Below are 25,363 nucleotides of genomic sequence, written 5' to 3'. Positions count from 1 at the left end.
CCGGTTTAATACTACTGCGGCCGGAGGAGTCTGTGCGCTTCTGTCAACGCAGGCGGGGTCTCCGAAGGCGGCTTCAGTTCACGAGTCCTCAGACCGTCGAACGGGCTGCCGGAGGGGTCAAACTACCTGCGCCCACAGTTCAAAATTGGAGCCGCACCTCAGTCCCGGAACAATGCGGCAACTTCAGGGGAAGAGACGGTCCCACCTCACTTTAGCTGCGCCAGTAAGCGCTCCAGTCAGTATGGCCCTTCTCCCAAGGGCGAAGGGGGGTTCCAGGGGCTCCGCGATCCTCCCTCCGATCTCACTCACGGGGGGGCTCCCGCCCACAACAGTCCCCAAGTCACTCGGGCAGGACAGAGACGGTACTCTCGCCCAAATGAAGGCCAGCCTTTCCCCGCCCCAGCGCAGCACCTCACCTTCTGTCCACGATCAGCGCTTCGACGGCGGTGGGTTCGGAGACGTCCGAACGCCCGCCAGGAGGCACTTAAGTTGAAGGGGCCCTGTCAAGGGTCGCAGTCGCGATCTCACCACTGGGGGAGGCGGGGAGGCTCTAACTATGGCCAAAGTCTCTGGAGGGGCAATTGGGCACTCGCTGGCCAGGCGCTGAAGGCGAGAGGTCACTGCTCGCGCTTCTGACTGGAACACCAGTCAGGGTCCACGCCAACAACCTCGGCTGTACTTCGGCCTGCGCTATCAGCTGCCTCAGGGGGGGGGGGGGGGGGAACAGGGCAGGTGTCAATCTGGTGTCAAGTCCTCTTCTATGTTTCTTCTCTTCTCCACTTTTTCTCATCATGGCCGCCAGGGACTGGGCCTTTTATAGCCAGTGCCCTGGGGTGCCAGCACGAGCCAGAAGGTTCTAGAACCTTCCCTGGCTGTGTCAATGACATGGCCCTTCCAAGGTGTCTTTTTGGTCATTAGGAGCCACCATACTGGGCTTCCTAAGGCAGCCATTTTGTGTACTTGCAACTTCTGAGGGGATTCCTGTCAGGTTTGCAGGTTACACAGAGTGCGCCAAAACCTCCAAAGGGTCAGAGGTCAGAAGGACTCCAATGGGAGTCACTCTCATAGGGGACAATGGTGTCCACCATTTTAGGGTTGACAACCTCAGTGTGTAATGCCACCGGTTCCGTCAGGCGCCTTGTACATAGGTGCCAGGAACTTGGTGAGCAACTGAGCGTCAAGGAGCATCTAGCCCCATGGGACAACACACAAAAAGGTCCTGGTAGACAAATAAAAAGCGACAAATTTTAGGAGGCATGGGGGAACAAAATAAATCATGGTGTGAGGGGACTCTAAGAAGCAGACAGGTCTAACACGCGTCCCCCCCAGCTGAAAGTGGGGAGAGCTACCCAACCCCTTGGGAGTCCTCAACACTAAGGCGGAAATACCTGGAGAGACCGTCTGCATTGGCGTGGTCAGCTCCGGGCCGATGTTCCACCCGAAAGTCCATTCCCTGTAGGGAGATAGACCACCTCAACAGTTTTGGGTTTTCCCCCTTCATCTGCATGAGCCAACGAAGGGGTCGGTGGTCTGTCTGAACCAGGAAGTGCGAACCAAACAGGTATGGTCGCAGCTTCTTCAGTGCCCAGACCACCGCAAAGGCTTCCCGCTCAATGGTACTCCATCTCTGTTCCCGGGGAAGTAGTCTCCGTGACAGGAAGATCACGGGCTGATCCAGACCCTCTTCATTGAGTTGCGATAGCACCGCCCCAATGCCAATGTCGGATGCATCTGTCTGGACAATGAATTCCTTCGAGAAGTCTGGAGCCTTCAAAACTGGAGCGTTGCACAATGCCTGTTTCAGAGTGTCAAAGGCTCGTTGGCAAGCCTCGGTCCAGATGACTCTCCTGGGTTGCTTCTCGGCCGTGAGTTCAGTAAGGGGAGCCACGATAGTGCCATACCCCTTCACGAACCGTCTGTAGTAACCTGTGAGGCCCAGGAAGGCTCGGACCTCAGTCTGGGTCTTGGGGGGTTCCCAGGCCACGATTGCCTCAATCTTTGCCTGAAGGGGTTGCACCATTCCCCGGCCCACCAAGTGACCTAAGTACACCACCGACCCCTGCCCAATCTGACACTTGCTGGCCTTGATCGTCAGACCAGCTTGTTCCAGGGCCTGGAGAACGTCTTGCAGGTGCTGCAAGTGATCCTCCCAACTGCTACTGAAGACAGCAATGTCGTCAAGGTAAGCAGCAGAGAAGGATTCCTTCCCAGTGAGGATCATGTTCACCAGCCGCTGGAAGGTTGCAGGAGCGTTCTTGAGCCCAAAGGGCATCACACAGAACTGGTAGTGTCCATCAGGTGTGGAGAAGGCCGACCTTTCCCTCGCTCCACCAGTCATAGGAATCTGCCAGTACCCTGCTGTGAGGTCAATGGTACTCAGATATTGGGCAGCTCCCAACCGGTCAATTAGTTCATCCACCCGAGGGATCGGATGAGCATCGGTCTTCGTGACCGAATTAAGTCCTCGATAGTCCACGCAGAATCGCAATTCTGGCGTGGTGCCAGGTGGTGCAGCTTTAGGAACTAAAACCACCGGGCTAGACCAAGGGCTATTTGAAGGTTCAATAACTCCGGGCTCCAGCATCTTAGCTACTTCACTTCGGATGCTGGCCTTCACCTTGTCCGACAGCCGGTAAGACTTAGACTTCACAGGTGGGCTGTCGCCGGTGTCCACGTCATGAACACACAGATGGGTCTTACCCGGGACAAGGGAGAACAGAGGAGAGAATGACCCCAGGACCTGGCGGCATTCCTCCTGCTGCTCCGGAGTTAGGGATGGTGAGAGTTTCACTCCCTCCAATGACCCATCCTTTTCTTGAGACGCCAACAGGTCGGGGAGAGGCTCAGTGTCCTCTTTCTCCGATCCATCAGTCACCAGGATCAACATGACTTCGGGCCTCTCATAGTGGGGCTTGAGGCGATTGGCATGCAGCATCCGACGTGGATGCCGTGGGGTCTTGACGTCCACCAGGCAGGTAGACTTGCCCATCTTTTCCAATACCTCATATGGGCCTGTCCAACGGTCCTGAAGAGCGCTTAGCTCTCCCGGTTCCATCACCCACACCTTCTGTCCAGGCTCCAGCTCCACTGGGTGAGCGTTGTGGTCATACCACGCTTTCATCACTGCCTGGCTGGCTTCCAAGTTGTCAGAAGCTTGCTTCCACAACTTAGCCATTTGGCTCCGGAAGGCCAGCATATAGCTCACCACGTCCTGGGGAACTTTCCGGGGTGACTTTTCCCATGAGTCCCTCACCAGGCTGAGAGGTCCACGTACAGGGTGCCCATACAGAAGCTCGAAGGGGCTAAAGCCCACTCCCTTCTGTGGCACTTCCCTGTAGGAAAAAAGTAAGCAGGGTAGGAGGACGTCCCATTTCCTCCGCAGGCTTTCGGGTAGACTTCTGATCATACCCTTCAACATCTTGTTGAACCTTTCCACAAGGCCATTGGCCTGTGGGTGATAAGGAGTGGTGAACCGGTAGGTCACTCCACACTCCTTCCACATTGCCCGCATGTATGCTGACATGAAGTTGGTCCCCCTATCAGACACAACTTCCTTGGGGAAACCCACTCGGGTAAAGATCCCCATCAGGGCCTTTGCCACCACCGGTGCAGTGATGGTTCTCAGAGGAATTGCCTCTGGATACCTTGTGGCATGATCCACCAGTACCAGGATAAACCTGTGACCGGATGTTGTCGGTGGATCTAAGGGCCCAGCAATGTCGATGCCCACCCTTTCAAAGGGGGTGCCAACGACGGGAAGTGGTTCCAGGGGAGCCTTCAGCTTCGTCCCTGTTTTCCCACTGGCTTGGCATGAGACACACGACCGACAATATGCGTCGGACGCCACCCTCATTCGAGGCCAATAAAAGAGGGGGACAAGCCTGGCAAAGGTCTTGTCCTGACCCAAGTGTCCTGCCAAGGGAATCTCATGAGCCAACTCTAACAGGAAGGCTCGGTAACACTGTGGGACTACCAGGGCCCGTGACAATCCGTGCACTGGCGCCCTGGGTTCACTGTAGAGGAGGCCATCCTCCCAGTAAATACAATAGTTCCCAGACTCGTTACCCGCTGCTTGGGCTTCAGCCTGGTGCCTCAGACCCTTGAGGGTGGGACATTCCCTTTGTCCCCTGCTCAGTTCCTCCCTGGACGAACCTCCCTCCACTCGCCAATCAGCGGGGATAGGTAAGTTCTCCAACGGAACCATGTCCTCCTCCGTGGACTCCGGGTCCACCTCCGTAGGTGGCCTATCCGCCTCACGGGGCACGGACGTCGAGGCAGGCTCCTCCTGTCCTCGGCATGCTCCCTCATCAGCAGCTACGGGGTGGGCCATTGTTCCAGACTCCGACCCCTGCGACTTCTCCTCCCGAGCAGTTGCCGACCTGGTACTCACACAGGCCCAATCAGGTGTACCCAGCATCTCCGAATGGGTCCGGTATTCCACCTCCTTCCAAGCATGGTGCTCCATATCATTGCCCAGCAAACAATCGACTGGCACGGCGGGGCTTACGGCGACTCGAAGTGGACCTGAAACCCCTCCCCACTCAAAGGGAACCTCGGCCACAGGATAGTGGCCCATTCTGCCGTCAGCCAGTGCGGCTGGATGAAGTACGCCCGGAACCACCTGCTCCGAGGACACCAGTTGACTCCTTACCATAGTCATACTGGCTCCTGTATCTCTCAGAGCTTCCCCTCTATGGCCATTGATGGTGACCCACTGCCCATACTTGGTAGTATTCGAGGGCACCTGGATCTTTGGAACCATCTCCCGATCACCCAGGGACACTAAGGTGACTCCCGCCCACTCCCTTCCCTCACTTAAGGGCATCTCCTCCCCGAACGCTACACTAGCGACTCCCGGGGCCTTTCCTCCAGCGGGAGGGGGTGGTCTCTTTGGGCATTTCGGGTCTCCTTTGTAATGTCCAATACCACCGCACTCAAAGCAATGGACAACCCTTGGCTGCTGACTCTGGCCAGGGTTAGGGTTCTTCTGCGGGTTAGCCTTAGAGTTGGAAAAGGTGTTTTTCCCCTTAAAGTTATTTTGGGGGCCTTTGGAGAACTCCTGTTTCTTGTTATCTCCCCCCTCTTTCCTTAGGGGAGCGCCCTGTACGGACTTCTGAGAATCTCCTCCAGTCCCCTTCGTGGACACTCGGGTACTTGCCCAAATGTCCGCCTCCTCAGCAAGCTTACGGGGGCAAGTAAGTTTGCTGTCTACCAGGTGTTGCCTCAGCTCGGGAAGGCATTTCTCGAGTAGATGCTCCTTGAGGATTAAGTCATACAATCCTTGATAGTCCTCCACTTCACTACCTTGGACCCACCCTTCCAGGGCTTTCTTGGCAAAATCCAGGAAGTCAACCCAATTTTGTGAGCTCAGCTTGTGGCTACCCCTAAACCTTTGCCGGTATTTCTCCGGGGTCAACCCAAAGTTCCTAATGAGCGCCACCTTCATGGCGGGGTAGTCTACCTGTTCCTCCCGGTCTAGGGCCAATAGGGCATCCCTTCCTGTCGGAGGCATGTACCGGCATAATCCACCACCCCAGTGCTTCTCATGGATCCCATGGGCTCTTAAGGAGACCTCATAGGCTGCCAGCCACTTGGCTATGTCGTCCCCAGCGGAATAACTGGCGATTACGTCCTTTGGTAAATGGGGCCTGGGCTCCCTGGCAATTTCCTTGGACTCAACACCCCCCAGAGTATTGTTAATGGTCTTGAGGTCGAGTTCTCGTAACTTGAACTCATGTTCCATCCTCCTCCCTTCCATCTCCAGATTGGCCAACTCCCACCTTAACTGTCTTTCCTCTCTCCTGTCGGCTAACTCGGTTTCTGATAACCCTCTTGATGACACACTACTGCCCTCCCGTAAGGCTACCTTGGGGCTGATAGACATCGCACCCACCCCCAGGGGACATTCTGTAATCATCTCCCTGACAGTTTCCCTGTCTGATTCCTCCTCCTCTACCGTTCCCTCCGTGTGTGCTTCCACCCAGGCTCGCAGACTAGTACGGAGCTCCTCTCTCTTGGCTCCTCGCCTAACGAACACTCCCCTTTCCTGACAGAACTCCCTGAGCTGTGCCACAGTATAGGTCTCCAGCTCTGACATTTTAATTCCATTTTTGTCAGTTGAAAGGGTGGACCACCACCCCGAAGTAGGTTATGAAGATAGGAACTTTCTCTGAGGATCACCTCCACCCACCTCCAGGAAAGAATTTAAAAAAACAAAATCACAGAATTAGAAGGCCGCTGGGAGAATACTCCGGGTGTGTACCTGTGATGCACACTGAATTATTATGAGGTCCACAACAGCACGGCTCGTAATCCCAACCGCTGCCACCAATTTTATGTTGGACCTGCGATGGGCAAGCCCAGCACAAAGGGGGGTAGCTTGGCTCGAGTGACAAGGCGGTAAAAGGCTGTTGTGTTAAGCCGGCTATGACCAAATAATAACTCCCTGCACACCACATAAAAAGAAGGACACCACACCACTGTTATAGAAAAATACGTTTCGTTTATGTAAAAGTTCTCTGGGTTGGAAGAAGTTCAATTAGTTAATCACATTCACCTTTCTTACATGGGTTTGATTAGCTGTGTACTGGTTGCGTAGGAATAAATGGTTGGACTCTAATAAATAAATATACTGGATAAATATCAGGATTCAAAACATTTGGAATAAATATCAGCAATGACTGGAATAAATATCAGCAAAACATCACAGTTGCATAGCAAGTTAGATACCGATCGTTTCACATAAACGTCTCAGGGTCATACTGGTATCGCTGCCACCAATTAATCACTTTCAGGGTAAACACATTTAGATTGCCATTTAATGCGGAATGTGCGCTCTTACAGTTTTTGAAGTGTTCACAGGTTCGGGCTCTCTGGGCACAAGATACTCGTGATAATCCTTTAGTTGCACTCAAAGCATATTGCGCGTGTATCTGGAAGATAAAGACATACAATGACTACGGCAATTACACTCCGCGGCCAGCCGGTTTAATACTACTGCGGCCGGAGGAGTCTGTGCGCTTCTGTCAACGCAGGCGGGGTCTCCGAAGGCGGCTTCAGTTCACGAGTCCTCAGACCGTCGAACGGGCTGCCGGAGGGGTCAAACTACCTGCGCCCACAGTTCAAAATTGGAGCCGCACCTCAGTCCCGGAACAATGCGGCAACTTCAGGGGAAGAGACGGTCCCACCTCACTTTAGCTGCGCCAGTAAGCGCTCCAGTCAGTATGGCCCTTCTCCCAAGGGCGAAGGGGGGTTCCAGGGGCTCCGCGATCCTCCCTCCGATCTCACTCACGGGGGGGCTCTCGCCCACAACAACAGTCCCCAAGTCACTCGGGCAGGGCAGAGACGGTACTCTCGCCCAAATGAAGGCCAGCCTTTCCCCGCCCCAGCGCAGCACCTCACCTTCTGTCCACGATCAGCGCTTCGACGGCGGTGGGTTCGGAGACGTCCGAACGCCCGCCAGGAGGCACTTAAGTTGAAGGGGCCCTGTCAAGGGTCGCAGTCGCAATCTCACCACTGGGGGAGGCTCTAACTATGGCCAAAGTCTCTGAGGGGCAATCGGGCACTCGCTGGCCAGGCGCTGAAGGTGAGAGGTCACTGCTCGCGCTTGACTGGAACGCCAGTCAGGGTCCACGCCAACAACCTCGGCTGTACTTCGGCCTGCGCTATCAGCTGCCTCGGGGGGGGGGGAACAGGGCAGGTGTCAATCTGGTGTCAAGTCCTCTTCTATGTTTCTTCTCTTCTCCACTTTTTCTCATCATGGCCGCCAGGGACTGGGCCTTTTATAGCCAGTGCCCTGGGGTGCCAGCACGAGCCAGAAGGTTCTAGAGCCTTCCCTGGCTGTGTCAATGACATGACCCTTCCAAGGTGTCTTTTTGGTCATTAGGAGCCACCATGCTGGGCTTCCTAAGGCAGCCATTTTGTGTACTTGTAACTTCTGAGGGGATTCCGGTCAGGTTTGCAGGTTACACAGAGTGCGCCAAAACCTCCAAAGGGTCAGAGGTCAGAAGGACTCCAATGGGAGTCACTCTCATAGGGGACAATGGTGTCCACCATTTTAGGGTTGACAACCTCAGTGTGTAATGCCACCGGTTCCGTCAGGCGCCTTGTACATAGGTGCCAGGAACTTGGTGAGCAACTGAGCGTCAAGGAGCATCTAGCCCCATGGGACAACACACAAAAAGGTCCTGGTAGACAAATAAAAAGCGACAAATTTTAGGATGCACGGGGGAACAAAATAAATCATGGTGTGAGGGGACTCTCAGAAGCAGACAGGTCTAACAGTATGTAATTATCTAGCCATCTGCAACACAAAGAAGCATTAAAGCACGTTATTTTAAAGCGCTAACACATAACAAATTGCACTTTAGCCACACATATTTTACTAATTTGCTCACCAACTTAGTTCACGTATTAATAAAGCAACATAAATGCATTCCCGCGTGTAATTCTTTCATTAGTAATGTTGGTTAATCAGAAAACTTCAACAAAATTAATAATTAATAATTAATTATCAATAATTTTAGTTACGACATATAAACATAAAACTGGAGTTTAAATCTCAATAAATTTTCAATAGAAAACTCTGCTCCAGCACCGGCACTCTCTATTTAATAGTATTGTCTCTCGAGAAGTGCCGGTGCCCTCCCTCTCAAAATAATAAAGTGCCAGTACTACGTAGCGGGCAGTACTGGCCCATTTAAAGCACTAGGGTGCATACAGGTGGGTATATGGTGTGCCCCTCTGTCTGCATGCACCCCCCATGTTCTTGCACAGAACCAAATGCACAACATTGTGCATTTTGGTCAGTGCAGGGACATGCTTTAACGTTCCCATTGCAGTGCCCATTTCAAAAGCACTTCTGTGGGAATGGCAAAGAACGGCCCACCAGTGACTTAAAAAGTTGTTAACTGGCGTGTGGCCTGTTTTGGTGGTGTGGAAGCGGGGCGGCAGCTTGGTGGCCATGCGCCCACACCGCCAAAGTCATAATAAGGACCTATAACTTGGCTTTAACCTTCGATTTTAGTGGTTTATGGTTAGGTCAGCGTTTCCATAGAAAATGCCTTTTTTGTTCTGCTTGGAACTTTGGCACTGTGATGAATCTTCATGACACTAATATTGAGAGTTCTCATGTATCAGATATTATTTGATTGTTGTGGTACAGCGGATGCCCGATGATTAGAAAACATTTGTCCTATAGCACGTCCCCATTTTTTGCTTTGTTGATTTGTGGGCTATAAAAAAAAATATCTTCCTGAACCCATTACATTTTTGAACTAATTTGCGAATCTGTAATGCACAATAGGAGTAGAACTTTTGTTGCGATGAATGGAGTATAACAGCCAGTGGTGGATGGCATGGATCCGAGGTGGCGGGACGGTTTGTAGGAAAAAATAAAAAAATAAAACTTATTGTATCGCTGCAGCATCTCTCCAGTCTCTCTTTCATGGCATGACTCAGCAAGAACAGGAAGCACCCAGGCTCCCCATACCAATCGCAACACTGCAATACAATTGTGAATGGTCTGAGCGCCCTGGTTCGGTGTTCAGGCAGGAACTGGGGGCCTGGGCATGTTCTTCACCCAGGCTGTAATGCGGTCTGGGTGGAGAACATGAGAAGGACGCATGACTGTGTCAGTCCGGCCAAGCATTCATGCGCACACGGAGTGGGCAAACTCCTCACCTGCCCTGCTCTGAGAGCAGAGCAGACCCGCCCGCCCCAGTCACCAAGCAGGGGGAACAAGTAAAATGATAATAACATGCAGTTATCTTCATATTATTATTTCTTTAGTTACACTGCTTAAAAGCACTTTACCACTGGATTCAAACAAGCCTGGCTGAAGACGGCTGAAATGCCAGAAACCGGTCCTAGGAAGCTTGTTTCCGGTCCAGGGAAGGCATGGCTTGGCAGTTCGGGCTGGACTGTTCCCATGAGGCACAGGGTCAGACTGATTTGCATATGGCCATGTCTGAACTGGGGTGGCAGAGTGGGCTAAAGAACGGTGATGGATCAAACTCAGATCTGTTGACTGGGTGTGAGTGTTTGATTGGTTCTGATGCTCCGTCCATCACCACCCCCTTTTGTACCGTAAAAGCAGTGAGGCAACACTCCTCCACCTTAGCGGAGGGGCCGCCACTAATAACAGAACAGTGTCTACAACACTGGTAGATCATATGTAGGGATAGGGCTTTGATTGGTATAGTGGCACCCCTTTGCATATATGCTGGAGCATGCAAACGGTACTCATCTTGTCTGTACGTTACTATGTGTGCGTTCCTTTAATGTCATGGGGAAGAGGACTGGCAATATTGTTTTGCCATGATCCGTCTTCCCCTTTTTATATCTAGGGCTTTCCAAATATAAAAATGATGGTATTGTATGTGTAAAGTTTACTTGTTGGATGCCGTAATGGTATGTCTGCATTGGCAGTGACACACTTGGATGGGTTAGGTTGTTTTATTATGGCTGATAGGCTATCTTTACACAGGCGAGCTTTTTTCTCAGCAGCCCCAAGTTTAAGAAATTTGGTTAACGAGTGCCTATTTAATAAGGCCCAGCCCCGAAGGCTGGTTTCCCTTTTTTGCAAAGACTTACCTGAAGCGAATGACGGCGGGTATGCACTGTTAGATACGTACTAAGGTAGATTAATAGTGCTATCTTGGCTGCAACATCATTCTGGGGTTGCTGGGTGGATGATTTGAATTCTGTTGATATGTATGAAAGTGAGTATAGGGACCTCCTGGAAAATTAAGAAAAATTTAGAAGCCATGTGTAACGAAATGGACACCTTTGGCGGGGCAAGCCGCCCCTATGAACTTGGCGCTTACAGAGTTGACAAAGAGTTGCAGGCAGTGTTTTGGTTTATATTTTGGGACATACGATATGTTTTTCATTTTGTGGCTTATTAGCCTTGTGCATATGGATGTAATGCATCACTTGATATGGACAAAACACATAGGTATACATTGTTGCAAGCTGCTTAGGAAGGCAGCCCGCTGCGTCTTATTATGAAGCACTGATATGTTTATTTGGTCCCTGAATGAGAGCGCATACACACTGAATATTGTGAGGACTTGCTTTGTCTTACACACAGCTATAGGCCGCGCTTCATTGTTAACATGTTTTGGTACGTGACACCTTGGGATATAAAACATGCTTGTTGTTCATTTGGGGCCCATCAGCCGTGTACACGCAAATGGGATGTGGCAGTGGCATAAACTTAATATACAGAGATAAAATGTTGCAAACTGCATAAGATGGTGGCATTCTGGAATTAATTAGGAAGCGCAGATCAGCGTTATGTTTCTTTAAGGTATAGTGCTTGCACACTTGACAGATTATAATGATTGGCTTTACCTCCCGATACACTTTGAGGTGCAATTAGATATTGGGTATACGCAATGTTACAATGCTACATAACCAAGAGATGCTAGTATATCACACTATGTTATTTTGAGGGGCATGAACGCATGAGGCTTGCTGTTTTTTGCTGGCGATTGGAATTGGCAGCATGTTCCGGTTGTGGAGCGGTGAGGTTGATTTTGCAATATTTGCACTTGAATTAGTTGACAAAGCGACGGTGTATTATGTCAAGGCCCTTTACATGTATATCCAATGGAAGTACGCACGGATACTGAATGACAATAATAATCCTATTGGGATGTAGCCCATTTTAGGCACGCTTTCAATGCTAGGGTACTATGTTGTGGACACTATTTTTTGTATTTCCTTTTTCTTTTCAATGTATGTGTCAGATATATTCTGTTTTTTCTTTGCTTGCTCATGAGAGTTTTTTTTACACTACCCATATATTTTGTTATTAGTGAACCACAAGGGCAGACTGGCCTGAAGCATAAAGGATCATGGGTTCATAAATTTGACAGAGATCCCATCCACATATGAAAAACATTTCCTCATGGTGTAATGTGCAATCAAGGAATTGATGAATGACCTATTAATATGTAATCTAAATGGTATAGAGTTTAATGCATCACTATATATATATATATATATATATACATATAAATAAATATGTGGTAACTTCAAAGATTTTTATTTGGATCTTGGAAATATTTGGTGGTGATTTAATCAAACTTTTTCATGCAATCTATTTTCCCCATGAGCAGTTCATGATTCTTGTTTCTCCTCTTTTTCCCATAACTTTGATTTTGTGAAATAGAGTATAATTGAATTATGAGAAAAAAATTGCAATATGTTTGATAAGATTGCATCATTGGCGGTGGTCTCCGGCTTTGACCTGTGACTGTACCACAATATCTTGCTTTGCTGACTGTTAGTCTACACACTTTTGAAGATGCACAATGATGAATATTCTTTAACATGTATTTATTTTAAATGTTTTGTATTGCGCGAACATGACCCTATCGGGCAGCACTTTACAGAAGAGGTGCGACACAAAAGCGGGGAGATAATTGTGTCAAAACAACAGCAATATACAACAATAGCAACAGGTACGTAAAGACAAAATAACGGAGGGTATCGGAGCCATAACATTGCAAAATAACATAGATAGTCAGAGGCGCAAAGCAAGGAGGGCTGAGACTAAGCTTTTAGCTCAGAGAAGTAGTCATAAGTAAAGCCTTCACTTCCCTTTTAAAAAGTCGTGGTGGGCATGGGGGGGGGGTGGTGAGGTGTTAATTTAATGGGAAAAAAATAAAAAACACTTACTATCTCCTCCGGTCCCACTTCGCGTCTCCACTCCCCTCTCCATACGGGAAGCAGGATGCCTCCTTCCCCTCCCCTAAGTCAATCACAATGCTGCAATAGCATCGTTGTGATTGGCTAGGACGCCAATCCAAGAGGCATCTCTGGTGAGGCCATTTTTTCTATGTAGGCTGCATGCCTACATAGAGAAAATGCAGTGTGAGCTTGAAGGGTTTGGTCGGCCCTGGGTCTGACCATACAGTCAGCACCCACAACAGTGGGCTAGGCACTGCACCCGTGCCTGGAGCAGGACCGCCCACCCATCCACCCTAAAACCAAACCATGCCTTCTGCTTTCTCGCAGTGTGAGAAGCAGGAACATACAATGGATTTTAAAATAACATTTTATGTTTCTGCTTCTCGTACTGCAAGAAAGCAGTATGGCAACGCTCCTCCGCCCACGTCGAGGAGCTGCCCCTGCTTTTGAAGGACTCTGTTGATGGGATCAGTCTAATTTCTCTAGGTAGGGAGTTCCAGATTCTCGGGGCAAGAACTGAAAAGGCTTGATTGTAAGTTTTAATTTTTAATTTCTTTGGTTTAAGCAAAAAGGTACTGGAGCTCCTGCAGGAGCGGGTACTGCTTTGAAAGAACTAGCTTATTGGCAAGGTACAGAGGAGTGTTGAAATGAAGAGGTTTTTGTGTCATGCAGGCAAGTAGCCAATTTAGAGATTTCAAATCCAGGGAAATGGGGTCGGTTTTCTTGGAGCCTATGATGATCCTAGCAGCAGCATTCAGTGACGCCCTGAGAGGGGCCAGTCTGTACCTCGGTAGACCACAGAGGCTTGCACTGCCATATTCCAGTCATGAGATGACTAATGTTTGCACAGCAGATTTGAAGTCATCGGGGGAAGGAAGGGTTTTAGTTTCCTTAGGATGCTCAATTGAAATGTTCGCTCCTTTGGCAGATGTGCTGATGTGATCTTGCATGTTCAAGTTCTTATTCAGCACTATTCCCATGGAGCTCGTAGATCCATCGGAATGTGGTGTGCATTTAAGAGAGGAGAGATTTTTCATATATTTCTCCATGATGAGGGCTTGCTTGGGTGGTGAGATAAGGAGGATTCTGTTTTGAGGGCATTCAGTTTGAAGGTTAACCAGTTTTGGGTTTTGTGCATTGTTCCGTTGAGTGTCTTGATATTGTCAGGAGAAGAGATTCTCATGTACAACTGGGTGCCATCTGCATTCATGTGATAATGTAAGTTAAATGCTTTGAGGATTTCAGTAAGAGGTTCAATGACTAGGTTGAAAAGAATGGGAAAGTTAGAGCCCCCTTGGGGAATCCCCAAAGTGCAAGGACTGGAATTGGAGAGGGTTTGATTGGTTTTAGCTCTCCGAGTTCTGTTATGGAGAAAAGAGGCAAACCATTTAAGTACCGAGCCCGAGAACCCCAACATACTTGTTATACTTGTATTCTATACTGCACAACAAGCTATGCGGTAACTTCCTTGTTTGTTACCCCAGGATGCAGCTTAGCATATTGGTTTTAATATGTTTTTAAATTAAATGTTATGTGGTTTTGTCTATGCATTATGTAACTAACAATGGTGGGTTTCTGTCCTTGAGGGTTCTGTATTGTCCGGTTTCTCACCTTTATGTATATTGGTATCTGTGTGTATTTTTTGTATTTATTATGTTACAGCCCTGAAGGCGATCACATATTATGAATGAAATGTGTTGGCTGTTTGCTGTAACGTTTGGAGTATGGAATATGTCAAGTCTTGATAGGGACTTCTTTGCCTGAACATTGATTGTTTGGTGCCCCAATATTTGTGTTTTGTTTTTTTACAATGTGGCCATAAGGTTGCACCCCTGGGCAGCAGGTGCCTATAGTGAGTGCACACCTTAAGAGGCATAGGGTGGCGTGCAGAGGAGTAGAGTGACGAAGAATGGCACAGAGTGCAATGGAGTAGAGTAGAGTGACATAGAATAGAGTGTGGTGGTGTAGAGTGGAGTGACAGAGTAAAGTGATGTAGAGTGGGAGGTGACAGGAAGGAAAGGAATTGTGTAATCAAGTGAGGAAAAAGTACAAAGGTAGTTAAGGCAGAAGGATGGGAAGAAAGAATGAAAAGAGGGCGGGTGAATGGGAGGCAAGAAAGTAGAGAAGAAGATACAATATGAAGAAGAGAGGAAGAAAGAATCTCTCAGGAGGTGGAAGAGGCAGAAGAGATTCCAGAAGTGCTAAATCCCTAAAACCAGAACCACCCAGATTCAAAAAAGGAAAACCCACAGATGCACTTTCGCTGGATCTGCTCCATAAATATGGAACTCTCTACCACCCTCAATGAGAGCAAATTTGAATCCGTACTACTAGAAATACATGTGCCAAGAGATTGATTTTTCAAACTGTTATCCACCCTATTATATACTGCATCCTATTGGTCTATCATGTGTGCTATAAACACTACATACAGAGTTCCATATTATATATTTGTACCCTATTGTTTTATATCTTAACACTGGAATTTTGTTCGGAATATCAGATGTGACACTGGTCTTAATGTACTGCAACCCTCTTCAGCTTGCATGTTGTACAGAGCTCAGGTACTGTGATTGTCATGTTCGCGCTTTATAAAATATATTAAATAAAAAAAACTAAACAAAGACAGTCATGAGAGGAAGGGTGCAAGTGTAGGAAACAAGAGGAATAGACAAGGAAAGGAATAACAAAAAAAATGAAGTGTGTGCTATAGAAAGGGATCAATGAAAAAAAGAATGCAAATGATGAATGAACGACACTGGAACGGCGCCAAGGCAATGAGAAAGAAAAATTAAGTAAAAGAAGGAGGGAATGAAAAAAAAGGCAGATACAAGAGAAGGAAAAGAGGAAAAGCTGGAGGTGGGAATAAATAAAAAGGGAGACTAATTTGGAAGAAACACAGTCACACGTGAGAGCTAGAAAGCATACAAATGTAAGGTTGAATAGTCTAGAAGGCGGCTTACCATACCAAAATATTGGCCAATAGTACAGTGTACTTGACATCCTTGGTTCAATCAAGGCACTTCTGTTATGGCACTAAAAGTGGAGAAATGCAGGTTTATCCCAAAAAAAAAAATATATATATATATATATATTCACTGAAAAAACCATAGGTTTCACACACGTTATAGTTAGGAATTAGCATTTAAAAAACCTTGCAAATTCACTGAAAAAACCATAGGTTTCCCACAAGTTATAGTTAGCTGTACATTTCACTCGTAAAAAACCAATGAAATTCCACGTTATAGTTAGTGCAGGCAACTATAACTCACGCGACCGCAATCCTTATCCAGATATATATATTGATTTAAATGCTATTTTCTTTGGAAATACTGAACAGATTTACACCAAACCTACAAAAGGCACATCCTTGACCTGTAGACTACCTCTCTGCCAAATTTCAAGTAACTCTGTTCAGCCGTTCGGGCTGTAGCTGTGTCTAAAGGTCCTATGGAAAAATGCATGGGGAAAACGCGTTTTGGGACCCCCCTTTTTTCTCAGCCCCCGCTTGAGGAATCCCCCCGAGACTTTCAGGGTAGGAGCGGAGCGTAGCACCCCATTAGTTTTGAAAATTTCGCGAGGATTCGTCGACCGGCGCCAAAGTTATTCCAAATAGAATGTTGCGGATTTCCTATGGAAACAGGGTCCTAACTATAACTACCTACTGGCGACCGCCAGTAGGTAATATATATATATATATATATATATATATATATATATATATATATATATATATATATATATATATATATATATATATATATATATATATATATATATATATATATATATATATATATATATATATATATATATATATATATATATATATATATATATATATATATATATATATATATATATATATATATATATATATATATATATATATATATATATATATATATATATATATATATATATATATATATATATATATATATATATATATATATACACACACACAATGGCCTGAAGCATTTGAAGACTCACTCGCAGCAGTTGAAACTAGACGGCTTTATTATTTCAGAGAACCAGCATCTTCATTTGAGGTAAGTATATTTTTGCCGACGCGTTTCGAGACCGTAGTCCCTTCTTCATGGGCAGCTCAAGTTCTCCACACAGATGGCTCCAATCACATCTTTAAGTACATGCACAGACCCCCAGTGGGTCACGCACAGTGCATTTGTTTAGTGCTGGGCATGTTGGGACATTGAGTCCCGATCAGAGAAAACATTAAAATCCTTTTAGTAAGGGCCGTGTGTTTCAATTAGAGAGCAGAGTTTATTCACCCTTCAGTGGGCCCCCAAATGCCATGCCGGTTGGAATTACTCACAACTGCTGCGCTGACCGCGGCTTCGGCATAGTTCCATCTGCCGCGCAGCCTCTCCTTTACTTAGCGGAAATGGTGCAGCCTTCCACGGCACGGCAACCGTGTGATTATTTGTAAACAATGGCCTGAAGCATATATATATATATATATATATATATATATATATATATATATATATCTCAACAGATGCCAATGTTATGGTATAGTTTAACGTACTAAAGTGAAACACACACGTGAACCAATGATCTTATTTTTAACGTGAAAGAGTCTCTCTTGTACTTTCATATATTTGTTGCACCATCTAATTTTTTAGTATGCTAATGGCTTGGCACTTGCTTTGCCTCTTGGTGGTGAGCCAAACCCTAAGCTGGATTCTGGCCCATCTTTCCATAAGAAGCTGTTGGTTTTCCCAGCCCACCTCTTAATAGGTATATGTATCCTTTCCCGAGCAAACCATGTATAAGCTCTGTGGAGCCTCTGGTGTATTGTGTGAGGCCAGATCATGGCACAAAAAAAAGACTAGAATTTAACATGCAATAACTTGCTAAATCGAGTAATTCCTCAAGATTTTTATGTAATTCTGCTTTGTACTTTTGCCATAAGTAATACTAATTTGTTTTCAAATAACACTTGCTGAGATTTCTACTTGCTTTAAAAATAAAAAAATAAACTTAACAGCACTGAATTTACCAACAGCGGAAGGATGATTTTGCTCTTCCATATTTAAACTCAGAACCTGAGGACTACTGGCTGCGTATTCCGTTGGCAAATTCAAAACTACGCAGCCCTGGTTGCTGCTTTACATATCACTGACACAATGAGCATATTAAATGCTTTATGAACGTACGCAGGTAAGACAAGAGTTTAACACTGAAAGTCCTTCACTCCACCGGTTTTGTTTCTCTGGTGCAAATGTATCATTTGAATAGAGAAAAAACACATCAACAGTTATATTGAACTAATCTGAAGGCTAAGCTAGTTAAAAATGACAGATAGCTGTAGTGTCGCGGTCTAGTGGACGCGCGCACTACGTAGTGACGGAGATGTGCGTAGCGGCCGTTTGGACGCTACTGCGCATGCGCGAGGGATAGCGCGCGAGCGAGAGACGCGATCGGAGCGTGTTGCCCGGCGCTCTCTCTGAAGGTGATCCAAAAGGTGAAATAAAGGTTCTATCTACCTACAGAACGTTTCCTGTGAGTCTCTGGGGGAAAGCAACATACAGCCAGGCACCCAGCACATTACAGTGGCGACGAGACTGGGACAAGGAGAACCCTATGTGCAACAGGTGGAAGGTGCCCCCTAACCTGCATCAGAGAAGAAGCCCACCAGGAGAGATACCACCCTACGCGGTAAGAAGACCGGAGGGGCCAAGGGCAGACACCTACACACCGGGAGAGCGCGGCAGAGGCAGATAGAAGCCAGGGAGAGGCACGTGGGCAGCGGAGGAGCCAGCCACGAGGTAGAGGATATCGCAGGCGGACAGCGGAACCGCAGAGGAGATCCTGGCGGAGTCAGGGGACGACGGAGCAGCCAGCTCGAACGCAGTCCCAGGTACCCGAAGCAGGGGCGCGGGGACGGACGCACCAGGTAGCCCAAGGAAGCAAGTGGACGCCAAAATGAGTGCACAGTCATCGACTCTGACGACGCCGATTCCATTCCTACCACGCCCGGGAGAACCCATAATGAAGTGGGAAGACTGGAGGGAGTACTTCAAAAACTACCTGGAAGCGCTAGAAGATGAGAACGAGGAGGCGTTCTCTAGTGCCAGGAGGAAGAGGATACTTCTACACAACCTAGGACCAGAAGGGATACGAGTGTTTCAAAATCTCACACCGACCACCAGACCAGTAGGGGACACAGACGTGTTCACCCACGCCATAGAAGATTTGGACAACCACTATCGACCAGCAGTGTGCACCTCCATCGACCGCTATAACTTCCAGCAGAGGAAGCAAGAAGCGGGGGAATCCGTAGATGACTACGTGGCGGCGCTGCGGAAGCTGGCGATGACGTGCAGATATGGCGGACTGCAGGACGAATTCATCAAGGACCAGATCGTCATGCACACGACAAGCAAGTCAGTACAGGACAAACTATGGGCGAATGGAGATGCGACGCTGAACGAAGTGATCGCCATAGTGAAAAGAGCGGAGCTAACAAAACGCTGTGCGGAAGCGGCCAAGAGAGAACCGGCCCCCAGACTCACAGTCAACAAGGTGGACGACGCGGACCACCAGACGCGGGGGAAACAAACGACGGGGGAGTACAGAGGAGCGGCCAAAGGGAAGCCAAGACCCGGACAGACATGGAAACAAGAAAAAGGCGAGGCCATGAAATGCTACAGGTGCGGCAGCTCGAACCATGCAGCGCACGACAAACGGTGCCCCGCATTCAGAGCCAAGTGTGCGTTCTGCGGCCTAGTTGGTCATTACAAAAAAGTATGCCGCAGAAAAGGAAGACAGCAGGCGGTGAAGTTCGTGGCACAGGACGAGGGGGAAGAAGTAGAAGGCCGTGAAGAAGACGAAGAAGTCCTGTGTATTGAAGACCAGGTACTGGGCATAGAGGGGAGAAGAACGCGCAAACCCCAGTGCGACATGATCATAGGAGGCATACCCATCACCATCGTGGCGGACTCAGGATCTCCTTACACGATCATTCAACGTTCAGTATGGAACGAGAGGTTCAGACCCACGTGGGGCGCACAACTAGAACCCCCCGACATTCGACCTGTCACCTACACAGGGGACCCAATCCCGATGGTAGGGTTCAAGACAATGAAGTTCCAGTTCAAGGAGCGGAGTGCGCTCTGCAAGCTGTACGTCGCGGAGAAGGGACCGTCAGTCCTGGGCTGGATGGACCAAGGAGTGTTGGGAATACAGCTGAACCCAGGAGGGGACACCCAGGTGATGGTGACTCTGGACGGAGAGGAGTCGACGGCAGAAAAATGGCGGAGCGGGCACCCGAAGGTCTTCGGCGGGAAGATTGGGAGACTGGAGAAGTTCTCCCACAAAATCGTCCTCAAAGAAAACGCCCGGCCGGTAGCGCACAAGGTACGGAACATCCCGATTGCGGTAAGGGAGGCGGTGCAACAGGAGCTCCTCCGACTGGAAGAAGGGGGAATCATTGAGCCCATCGACAGCGCGGAGTGGTTGGCGCCTTTGGTGGTGGCCATGAAACCGTCAGGCAAAGTGCGCCTCTGTGTGGACCTCAGGGAGTTGAACAAGTGCATAGTGGTGGAAAGGTTCCCCTTGCCACGCATAGAGGAAATGTTGGCCCGCACGAAAGGAGTGAAATGGTTCTCCACCATAGACTTGCAATCGGCATACCACCAGGTAGCGCTACATCCGACAAGCAAAAAATTGACATCGTTCATCACGCCGTTCGGCTGCTACCAATTCTGCCGCATGCCCTTTGGTCTCGCCTCGGCAGCGGCGGTGTTCCAGAAGCTAATGGCCCGCCTATTCAAGGACATTGAGGGAGTGCAATACTTTCAGGACGACATCCTAGTGATGGGGACGGAGCTGGAGGACCATGACAGGAAACTGTCGGCAGTATTGAAGATCCTGGAAGAGAAGGGCCTAACAGCAGAGTGGGAGAAGTGTCATTTTGGAATGACGTCAGTCACCTACCTGGGACACGAGATGGGGCGCAAGGAATAACGCCGAAGAGAGGGAACGTGAAGGCCATCTGCGAAGCACCGCCGCCCACCTCCAAGGAAGAAGTACGGTCATTTCTAGGGATGGCAGAGTACTATAGTAAATTCGTCCACCACTTTGCCACAAAAACCCACCACATGAGGCAACTCACGAGGGACAAGACGGCGTTCATATGGACAGAGGAGACGCAAGAGGAGTTCGACACAGTGAAACGGGAAATTGGCGGAGCGATCCCGTTGCAAGGATTCGATCCCCAGGGGCGGTCAATATTGATGACGGACGCGAGTGAAAAGGGGCTAGGAGCGGTGCTCATGCAGGAAAGACCAGAAGGCGGAACGGAGACGATCAGCTTCGCGTCCCGGACGTTGACAGCGTCGGAACAAAAGTTCAGTTTGATAGAGAAAGAGATGCTAGCGGTAGTGTGGGCCATGGCGAAGTACCGTCAGTTCCTGTGGGGAACCAGATTCCAGGTGAAGACAGATCACAAGCCTCTCGTGAAGGTACTGACATCGGATGGCCATGCCAGCGCCACGCCCCGGATTGCGAAAATGACACTGAAACTCCTGGAGTACAGGTACGACGTGGAGTACATTCCGGGCTCCAGAAACAAAATAGCGGACTACCTCAGCAGGGCATCTGCGATGGACAGCGCCTCCAACGACAGGGAAGACGACGAGATGGTGGCTCTGACGGACGATCCGGAAAAAGCCATCAGCAGGCAGGAATGGAAGAACGCGTATGAGGCGGATGGTGACATGGAGGAAATCAAGGCGTACATCGTGCGGGGATGGCCGGAAAGAAGGAGACAAAGATCAAAAATCAGGCCGTTTTACGAAGTCAGAGAAGAGCTGTCGGTGGGCAACGACGGAGTGTTTGTCTACAGAGGTGACAGGGTGGTGCCACCGGAGAACATCGTACCTACCCTGCTAGCCATACTACACGAAGGCCACCTGGGAATTGTGAAGACAAAGGCCAGGACAAAACAAACCTACTGGTGGCCAGGGATGGACACGCATGTAGAGAGGCACGTGAAAGACTGCGCGCAGTGCCTAGGGGCGGACAAGACACTCAAACCCATGAGACCACCCTTAGGGAAATTCACAAACCCCAGCAACCCGTGGGAAGAGGTAGCAGTGGACATCCTGGGGCCAATACTGTACGACCAGGGGATCCCCAAATATCTATGTGTACTAGTGGATAAATACTCGAAATGGCCAGAAGTGCACATCAACGAGATCATGGACACGGACGAGATACTACGCTTCCTCAAGGCGGTGTTCCTCCGGGAAGGCATACCCAGGAGCATTATCAGCGACAATGGCCCCCAGTTCATCTCCGACAAGTGGGTCACGTTTGCGAACAGGAACGGCATAATACTCAAACACACCTCGATATACCACCCATCCAGCAATGGACAAGTAGAGAGGTTTAACAGGGTGCTGATGGGCTCCATACAGGCGGCCATCACAAGAGGCAAAGACTGGGAGAAAGAGGTGCTCAGCACGATATAGGCGTACCGCATCACCCCCACCGGTACGGGGTACAGTCCCTTCCAGATCTTACGGGGACGGCAACCCTTTACCAGAGACAATGTGGCGTGGCAGGAGAAGACCATCACCAGCAAATGGTCTCCAGCAGTGGTGCAGCACAACCTGCAGAAGGCACAACGCATCTATACAGAACACTACAACCGCCACAAGAGGACAAAAGAGACGGCGTTGGAAAAAGGGGAGTGGGTCAGAGTGAAGCTGGCAGTCCTTAAGCGGAAAGGAGAAAGCAAGTACTCCCCACCCCTCAGAGTAGAAGAAGTGTATGACCGGGCGGCGCTGCTCAGCGACGGTAACGTGTGGTCACACGAGCGCATGGCCAAATGCAATAAGATCTTACAGTGGCCCCGAGAGTGCACGGAAGGGGAAACCCCGGCAGAAGGGCCGATAAAGGACACAGACTCATCCGAGGGAGGCCACGGAGAGAACATGAGCGGTGAACAAGAGAGAGAGAGAGAGACAACTCTGGGAGAAGACCCTTGGGGGAGACCACTAGAGAAGATGGCGAGGTAAAAGAGAGAGAGAGCCAGGGCACTCCGAAAGGTACCGACGGAGGCCCGGTCGCAGAGGGAAGCCGAGAAGGACATTCCACTCCGGTAAGACACACCCGGGGGAGAAGAGCAGTGGTGAGACCATCCAAGTTCAGAGACTTTGAAATGGACTGACCTCCGGGTCGGGGACTTTGTGTGTGTGATATGAAAAGGGGGAGATATGTAGTGTCGCGGTCTAGTGGACGCGCGCACTACGTAGTGACGGAGATGTGCGTAGCGGCCGTTTGGACGCTACTGCGCATGCGCGAGGGATAGCGCGCGAGCGAGAGACGCGATCGGAGCGTGTTGCCCGGCGCTCTCTCTGAAGGTGATCCAAAAGGTGAAATAAAGGTTCTATCTACCTACAGAACGTTTCCTGTGAGTCTCTGGGGGAAAGCAACATACAGCCAGGCACCCAGCACATTACAATAGCTACAATATTTCTATTTCACAACATTGTTTATGAAACGTGTGATGCACGGAAATATCGCTCAGCATTAATATGTGGTACGATACAGTATTTTAATGCCTCTCTCTCTCGAATTTTATGACGAGTTTGGGCAGCCACAGAAAGACGCCGAGGGACTACTTGTTCCGTTCTGCTTTTAGGAAAAAAAGCATGTGGGGAAACATTGGCTGTCACGACCAGGCTCGAAGTTTACAAGGCGATCCATGACTAACTCACCGTAGGCCATTCTTCAGCAATCACAGAATCCTGCTGCTCTAAGCTGAGTAAGACACATCCAGTAAGAATCAGTCCTCCCATCCGTGGACAGGACTCCACGATGTTTCTATACACCAGAGGCCCGTATGCACTCCACAACCAATAAGCACTTCGATTTTTGGCGAAGCAACTTGGAACTACCGCATGTGCTCCAATCTTTTAATACATTATAAGTCCTCCCCAGACTAAACTCCCATGTTATGTTTTCAGCAATGTGATTGGCTGTCTTGTGACCTGGAAGTTCTAAAATCGCGGACTAAAAATTACTGCTTGCCAAAAGAGAAATAGCAATTAACGGATATTAGACTGAATTTACGAACTTTCTGTGTAAGTAGGGCACGTGTGGTTTTTTAAGAAAAAGTGCGTGGCTTTTTAAGAAAAAGAAAACCTTTTATCACACTGTCTTGCTCATGACTTTTCATTGTTTCCAGGTTTGTGATGAAATGTTTTCATTGCCTTATCTGGTGCTCACTGGATCTTAGAAAAAGAAAAACATGTTAAAAGTTCATAAAGTAAAAAAAAAAAAAAGGCGCTATGAACCCGACCAGCGTTGATCATCATAGCGCTTATCTTTAAAGCCATATTGTACAGCCCATGCTGCTGTGCAAAATTCTAATAGAAAGCGGGTGGAGGGAATCTATATGAGGAGGCAAGGGACGTGTGGGGAATGGAGAAATTGTATCAAACACAGCGGGGCGGCAGATGGGCACTAATTAATTTGAATCAATCTGTGCTTGGTCCATGCCCCACTGCAAAGGACGGGGGTGACCCTTGGCCTACGCTGGCCAATTAGGAGGCAGCAAACAAGAATGCCACTGAAGACAACAAATCGAAGGCAATGGTGAGCTGCAAGCCTGTTATTGTAAACACTAGGTCTTGCAAGGAAGAGCATCATGCAGAGCATGCGTTGTTGCAGGCTCGACCCTAAAAAGCATTATTTTTGGGCCAAGATCTAGTTTTCTGTCCATTTGGTGTAATTCCATTTAGCTGTTTTGGATGTAGATGTGTCTAAATTTCCTATGGAAAATTGCATGTGGATAACATCTTTTGGGACCCCCACCTTTTCACAGGCTCCACTTGACAGACAGCCCTGAACCTTTCAAGGAAGTACCTGAGGTGGATGAAACTGGTTTTTTTAGAACGTTTTGTGAAGATTTGACAGTGCCAAAGCTATTAGCAAATCAAAAAATCCTGTATGGATTTGCAGCTCCATCACGACGCTACACTGCACCGGAGTCGCGACTTCAGAAAATTACATAACCAGTTTGGGCACTTTTAGAAGACAGTTTTAAAGGGTTAATTTGTGTAACCAATAGAAATGTGTATCACAATTTGAAATGATGTAGGAAGCAATTTGATTTGTTACTTACATTTATTTGCGTCCAGAAAGAAGGGGAAAGTTTGCCAATACTGGTTTTAGCTTGTTGAGAGTGGCGCATTACATTTATTGTGAGCAAAAGAAAATCTTTTATGAGTTTCTGATATTTCATATTCTGCAATACTATTTGAAAGATGAGTTAGACATTTGAGAGGTGTATTATGTAGTAGTGCTTTACTTTTTGTAGTGATATTTTTAGATTTAAAAAGCTTTATTTTCAAACTTTTGAAATGATTTGAGAACTGTGATGTTTGAAATATGTTATGAAATGTAGAGATGTGTATTGTAGTTTGTTTTATTGCACTGAAATGACGACTGAAATAGTTTGTGCATAGTAATATGTGTACATTGGTAGATGGATTAGCCATTATGGTAGTTTGTATGAGTGTGTGGAAAGGTACAGTCGAAGTACGCTGCATAATTTTAGGTGTCGCTTTCAAATTGGAAGTGCAGTCTGTCAAGTTTTAAGGTCTGCATGGACTTGTGACTGAGATAT

The 25,363-nt window shown here is 48.2% G+C and overlaps 1 long non-coding RNA gene across 2 annotated transcripts in view; it reads right to left on the bottom strand.

Annotated features, from left to right (window-relative positions):
* Positions 1 to 23,654, bottom strand: part of LOC146856706 (uncharacterized) — a 154,855-nt gene extending 131,201 nt beyond the window's left edge. For both annotated transcript variants that reach the window (XR_014979491.1, XR_014979490.1), the window contains exon 1: positions 23,451 to 23,654. This is a non-coding gene — a long non-coding RNA (uncharacterized LOC146856706). The remainder of the gene's footprint in view (positions 1 to 23,450) is intronic.
* Between the last annotated feature and the right edge of the window lie 1,709 nt (positions 23,655 to 25,363).

This window comes from Triturus cristatus, chromosome 3_2 (assembly GCF_964204655.1).
Source record: "Triturus cristatus chromosome 3_2, aTriCri1.1, whole genome shotgun sequence".
NCBI classification, from domain to species: Eukaryota; Metazoa; Chordata; class Amphibia; order Caudata; family Salamandridae; genus Triturus; species Triturus cristatus.
The sequence above is the reverse complement of the archived record's forward strand: the minus strand, read 5'-3'. Positions and strand labels throughout refer to the sequence as shown.